A 6777-nucleotide genomic window follows, 5' to 3' on the forward strand; every position below is an offset into this window, starting at 1 on the left:
TTAGAAAATAGAGGTCGTATAAAAAATTTTTTCAAGCAAAAGTTATTTGCGTTTTTACGTTGAATAAAATGCCGTAATAAAATATATGTATTTCTATTTAAAAAAGCAAAGTTGGTCTTGTTCTGACCTTGGCGACGCCATCCTATGTCAAATAACTACTATTGTTGAATGCGTTTTTTTAAGCCTTACAACTTTTGTCTGAAACATTTTTCTCTCCCGTGCTTGGTTTTCGACATATTCGACTGGATGAATTAAAATGGCCCACCTTGTATATATATATATTATCAGTTCTATATATTACTTCTATATATCAACATAAAATATTTTTCAAATAAGAACATATACATTTTTCTAAAATCCTAGTTGTTCATGAAGGCAATTGTTTTTTTTTCCATTCAGATTTAAATAAATGTTATAAGTACCCACGGAATAAATATTTGTTTATTTTTCTCTCAGTCAAATTTTCTCTTTGAATCTTTTTTGAATTTAAATTTCGTTGATTCTCTCGTCAAATCATTAATTATATTAACGTAATCGATGAACATATATTAAAAGGAAAGTCCGAAATCGCCGTGTTTGAAATATTTACGAGGCTTTTGTCGGGCCTTCGTTAATTGCAAAGTTCAATTTTGAAGTCGGATGCCTGAGTGCAAGGCCGGGGCGGACATCGGCGTAACGGTTCAGCCGAGTGGAGAAAACACGTGTCTTCCAAATAAGACCTTAATCCAGACGATCGGCCCGTTTGCCCTCTCAGGCAGAACTTATTAAAAGCACGGTACATACTCGGAGTGTCGGCTCTCCTAGTCTGCGCGGAGAACTAGATTCGCGGCAAAGCGAGGCGGCCAGAAATCGCGCAACGGGAACGAGCAAGGCGCGCGATGCGGTTTAACCGCTACGGAGCGGCGTCGGAAAATTATCGAGCTCGCGCGCCACGCATGAACGTTCCGTTTTCAACGTCGTTATCACAAAGCGAGGACCCGGGCTAGCATTGTTAGCGCGTATTTATGATGCAGCATGGCTATGAGCCAGGTTAATGCGCCAATGTAATACGCCGCGTTTTACGTATATGGCCGCGTTCTCGCGGTTGTCTCTCGCGTACTGCGACGTGCACATACGTATGTACGACGTGCAGACGTGTGCGCTGTCGTATGTAGGTCGACAGCGCGAACGAGGATTTTGAAAATGGCCATGCTCTTCGCGCGCGAGCTTCCATACATATTTCATCGCGCACGGCCATACTAAGGCACCGTATTACCTTGAGAAAAATCTCCCCGTTATCAGAACAAAAGTGCGTTTGCTGTTTGACGATCGTTAACCCCCGATCTACATTAGGTGATTTAAGTCTTAAGGGGATGCTGAAGCTAAAAACTTTACCGACAAAACACTAACATTTTTCTGCAAAGTTTATGTCGTATTGGTTACACAGAATTACAAATGCTTTTACGCAATGAAAGAACGTGCAAAATTAAATAGGAGCATTGCTCGACGAAAACGAACAAAAAATTTTTAATGTAAAGTCTCAAGCTGTCAGTTAGTGAAATATTTGTCTAATCCAAAAGTTCCGCAGCTTGTTTAAACCGAAAGTGTGGATGCTCCAAACAGAAAAATTTTAATGAACATTGATCTACCTTCGCATCTGCCTTTGGAAGCTTAAAACTATCGAAAAAGTTTGCAGAAAAATTTTTAGACATAAATGATTAGGTTTTCCTAAAGGTTGAATATACATTGAATTCCGTTGAATATACAAGAAATACGAAAAGGATAGCGTGATTATGTTAATGACGATCGTCTCTGCATCATCGACGTTGTTCGAGTTCGTCATCGACTCCAGCATCCCCTTAAACTTTAAAAACTAACCAATCACAGTCAAATTTGAGGAGAATAATCGACTATGATTGGTTAATTTTTAAAGCTTAAGACTTAAATCACTTAATGTAGATGGGAAGTAAGGGAAATGAACAGTCACCGTTATTTGCCGTAACAGTCTCATTATTTGCCACTTTAGCAAACGCACGTTGCCTGCACATTACATTTGCTCTTGTCTGTTTAGGTTGGGTTAGTTATGTCTCCATTACAGAAGTATCGTTCAGAACAGCAAATTGAAAGTAAAAAATGAAGCATTTGTACCAACTACATGATTATTTGCTGCCCCATATCGATAAACCATTTGTTGCGGGTTTTGTTAAGTTAGAAAAATCTTTCTTTTCAGTATGATAAAGAGGTGCTTTCCGCGACAAATTCGACAAACGCGACCGAGAAGGATCCAGGCTCGCTGCGCGTTCGTTCCTTTCTGAGGAACCGAACCGACGACGCGACTTCGCCGAGAACACGTGCACGTCCGATAACTATTAATCACCCGTATAATAGGGGGCCGGAAGCGTCGATCGGTCGATATCTCGCCGCTCTCCCGCAATTTTTATCGCCGCTATCGATACGCGGGTACGTACGCGACAGTATCGCGTGTGTGTTCCATTGAAGCGTTACGCGATCGACATTGCGGATAAAGGAGATCGCGTAATATGCACGCTATCACGTCTGTCGACAGCAACGAGATCCGGCAACGGTAAACAAAAAGCGAGAATAATACTGCGGAGCGTAACGAGGAGTTCTTCTCTTCGAAAAGAATGCACTCGCGCGTTTTCTCGTTTAATTCACTATGTCGTAATTTGGTTTGTCTTTCGTACGACTTACCAGCGCGTTACCAGCGCGGCAAAGTCGAGCCCACGAAAGACCGCTCGAATTAGTCGTGTTTCTTTGCCCTTATTAAAATATCAAGCGCGGAACAGAGGAGAGTAACTTCGCCGGCGACTTCGACCACACGAAACTCGAGTCGAGCAAAAGCGTTGGTTTACGTGGAAAAAGGAACTACCCAGGTTGAAGTAATAAGACGTCTCATTATTATAGCAAAGGATCGTAAAGTCTCTTTAGAGAATATTATCTCGTTATTTTCTGGTAACAACTCGCTGCACGAATGATCGTTGATTCTGTCGCAAACGCGAATATTCGCTATTTTCTCACAAAGATGCTAATAGTAATTAATATCAAAACACGTAATGTCGATTTCGCGAGAAATGATTTGCAAAGGTAGCTGTTCGATTTGTTTCCCTAACAATCGTCAAACAGCAGACATGCTTCTGTTCTGACACAACCAAGGAGTTTTTCTCGGTGTAGATACATATACAGAGAAAAAAATATTTGAGAATTTATTTGTGGAAGATATAAAGTTTATTTTTGTGAAATATAAATTTTCATTCCACATAAATAAATTTTCGAATATTTTTTCTCCATGTAGTAAAGTTGAAAAGAATTTATATGAAAGAAGAAACTATAATGTTCTTTCGTACGGATATGTAACTCTGTTACATTGATCGAAACTCTCGTCTCTTGTTCGTGGACGTTTTCTTTAACGGCGAGAGTAGGCGTAAAAAGTGCGGTCGCAAAAGGTACTCGGCTGTTTCGAAACTCTTCCCGGGGTATCTCGCATCCCCCCCTCTCTCTCTCTCTCTCTCTCTCTGCTTTCTCTCTCCCCCGCGTCGTGTACGTATGGTATATCTTGTGTCTCGCGAAAAACTCCGTCTAAAGTGGAAAGTTCAGCGTGCACACTTCTCGTGGGAAAGCGCGAGCGGTGGTGTCGCGACGCGAATGTGTTTTCGCGCACGAGAAGAGTCGTCGCGATGGCCAGGCGTCCCGCGATGTCATGACACGATAAAGAGATCGGCAAAGTAATCTTTGGAAATTGGCAAAGTTACCGCGAAGGGGAATTCTTTCACTGCCGACCTCATTTATCAGGGAGTGTCGAGCGGCCCTACGATTCGAGACGCAAACTCCGGCGTCGCCGACTGGGCGATCTTCCTCCCTTCGAATCGCGCAGAAGTTTGCGAACGACTAGATAACTAATTTATATGATCACTTGTACACATCGGGTCGCACTGGCCGAGACCGGGTAGTAGTCGAGCTAATTTCTCAACTAGTGACGTGCAATTCTCGTTCCGTAAAAATATCTTCATTTTAACCTTTATTGTACACACTTTAGTAGAATCACATAATGGGCACACTGGGGTCTTTCGCGACCCCAGCTACAAAAATGTTTGCTGCAATAAAATTATTCGCTTCCTTGATTTGAAAAAATTCCAGAATATACTTCAAACATCTTTTTATATGACGGAATAATTTTTCTTTTTCGCGACGCGAAATTTGCTTTTAAATGAAAAAAGAATTGGAAAGCCCAAAAAACGCGAAAAATGACTTGATTTACTCCAAAAATCATAACTGACACAATTTTTAATATTTCAAATTTTAAGAAACCACTTTCAAGATATATATCTTTAAGAAAAAATTAGCACAATAGCAGGATTTTAAAAAAAAATATTTATTTTGAATATCGAAATTAGGATTTTTGTGAAAAAAACAAAGTTTTTCCAAAATATATAGATTTATTATATTATATTATATTTTTTATTTTATACATTTACTTTATTTTATTTATTTTTTCTGGGGTCTATTTGACCCCACTATGCACAATAAGAGTTAATTCGGCACATTCGACACATCGTCGGGAAAGAGAAGTAAGCTTCGTAAAGACTCGGATATTGATGAGAGAGATGCAATCGACGTTGCCCACGAGAATGGTTGATCCTGGCAACCGCCCGGATGTCTCGTTAATTATATATGTATTATCTTAGCAGGACGTTCGACTTGGTCCACTTGCCTGCGAAAAGCGGCGTTCGTACCTCTCGTGGGAACATCTCGCTTAGAAGGGGGGGAAGCATCTCTCTGATGCTTTTCACAAGAGAAAACCGCACACGAAAGTACAAGCGACGTAGAAGGAAAGTCAACGCAGAATTCGAGGATCATATTTGTTGCGTATATTTCCGTATCGTGAGAGAATACATCTGCGTTAATTGCGAGCATTCTTGCACGATTTGATTTTCCCCCGGGTCTTTCGTGTCTACGACAGTCTTCTGCATGACATTCTCGACGGCGCGGCGTGGCATCTGCGACGCTAAATATAATTTTCGTTCTGCAACCACGTTGCACCGTTGCTTCTCTTCTGCGTGCGTTCGCGGCGCGTTCGCTTGCATCGCGCACAAAAAGAAACGAGAGAGAAAGAAGCGGCGTAAGTGATACGAGGGGGACATGAAGTCGGTTGGTAGGTAAAGTGCACGCCGACTCATGCGGGTTCGGTGATGAACGACGACGCTCGTCCGTTCAACCGGCGAGCGTTCGCGTCACGAAACACACGTCACTTTTTGAAATAACGAACGTATAATAAATGGTCCCGGTTCTTGTAACGCGCGATTTTATACGCGAAGAATCTCGTGTTTGCGCGCGAATTAGACGTAGAACGAAAGCAACTCTGGAAGGGGAACTTTCGATCGGGAATTACAATGTAAAATTATTTCGTCGAATCTTCCAGTGAAAATTCGGTTTAAACTGAGGAATTTTAACGCGTCGAATGAACTGTCTCGGTGACAAAGCAATTCGCGTCTTTCATTTTTTGGAGTGTCAGTGTGCGAGAAAATGGCGCGTCGCTTTTATGATAAATGATGAACACGCACGGGGATGGTCCGTCGAGAGACTATGGAAAATATCAACGCACAGGTGCGCTCGCGTTTAAAGCGGGACGGTAAGCGACGATCGGGTAATCGTAATTATATCTCGCAACGCAGCTGCCGCGTACACGCATGGGAAATTAGCTAGCCTCTGGAGCAGAGAAATTGTGACGATCGCGCGTGATCGATCCTGGAGATCGATTCTAAACTGTTTCGCTTGAAAATAAGACGTCCTGTTTTTCCCGATTTCCTATTATTTATTCCGGATTTTTCCAAATGCTTTTCGTGGAAAACAAATTTGTTCTCTCTCCGATTTAGATTATTTTAAAATTATTCTTAAAACACTCCTGACTTTTTCAAAAAATCAGCTCTGTCGAATATAATTAGCTTAGCTTCGTCTTCTTAATTTTAAATAACAACGGTTTTATTTTAGCATAATTTATATTTTTACACCTAGTAGGTCTTGATTATCAAATTATTTCTCATGTGTCTATTAATAAAATATTGTTTCTGCATACTTATGAAGTGCCTCGATGTTTTTGGGGTGAAGTCTAATCACATCTTACTAAAAGCCAAGTTAGCCGGCATTCTCAAAAGCGGTCGACGCGTAAAAAAGTGAGGAGAAATTGTGTCAGCCGAAATAAATCAGATTTTCTCCCGCGATGCAAATTGCACGTTGTCCCCGATGCATGTTAATCGACGTCGAGGCGAGTCAACAACAGATCGCTCGTAAACGGCTGCTCGGGGACTGAGAAATCGAAAGTAACGTGTGCCGAAGTATCGTTCCCAGATACTTTGCAGAAAAAAAACAAAGTATCATTACGTACGCAATTAATTATGATATTTAGGTCTGTTCGCGTCGTTATCAACAGTTGCAGACGGCGCGTCGCGATTCAGAGGTCGCGGGTATGTAGCATTTCCATTCGTTGTCTATAACGACATTGATCCGCTTTCGCCGCCGCTAGCGCGTCTCGAAATTCGTTTCGGTAGAAACCGGTTATGCGGTCGCGTCGGCGTCCGGCTTGCACTTTCGCACGATGCCACCTTCCCGCGGCGTCAGTGAAATTACGCCGATCTGACCTATGCGAAGCTCGCTGCTCGCTCGCGGCTGGTGTACGTCTCGTGTCGCGCGTAGATCGCGCGCGAGATACGATTAGAGAGAGAGAGAGAGAGAGAGAGAGAGAGAGAGAGAGAGAGAGAGAGAGAGAGAGAGAGAGAGAGAGAG

The 6777-nt window shown here is 42.1% G+C and overlaps 1 protein-coding gene across 8 annotated transcripts in view; it reads left to right on the top strand.

Moving 5' to 3' along the window:
- LOC116853897 (probable Ras GTPase-activating protein) overlaps positions 1–6777 on the top strand; it is a 552848-nt gene that overhangs the window by 376786 nt on the left and 169285 nt on the right. The gene's annotated exons all lie outside the window — the stretch shown is intronic.

Source organism: Odontomachus brunneus, unplaced genomic scaffold (genome assembly GCF_010583005.1).
Source record: "Odontomachus brunneus isolate Ranch 3 - 2012 unplaced genomic scaffold, Obru_v1 Obru_scaffold_001, whole genome shotgun sequence".
NCBI lineage: Eukaryota > Metazoa > Arthropoda > Insecta > Hymenoptera > Formicidae > Odontomachus > Odontomachus brunneus.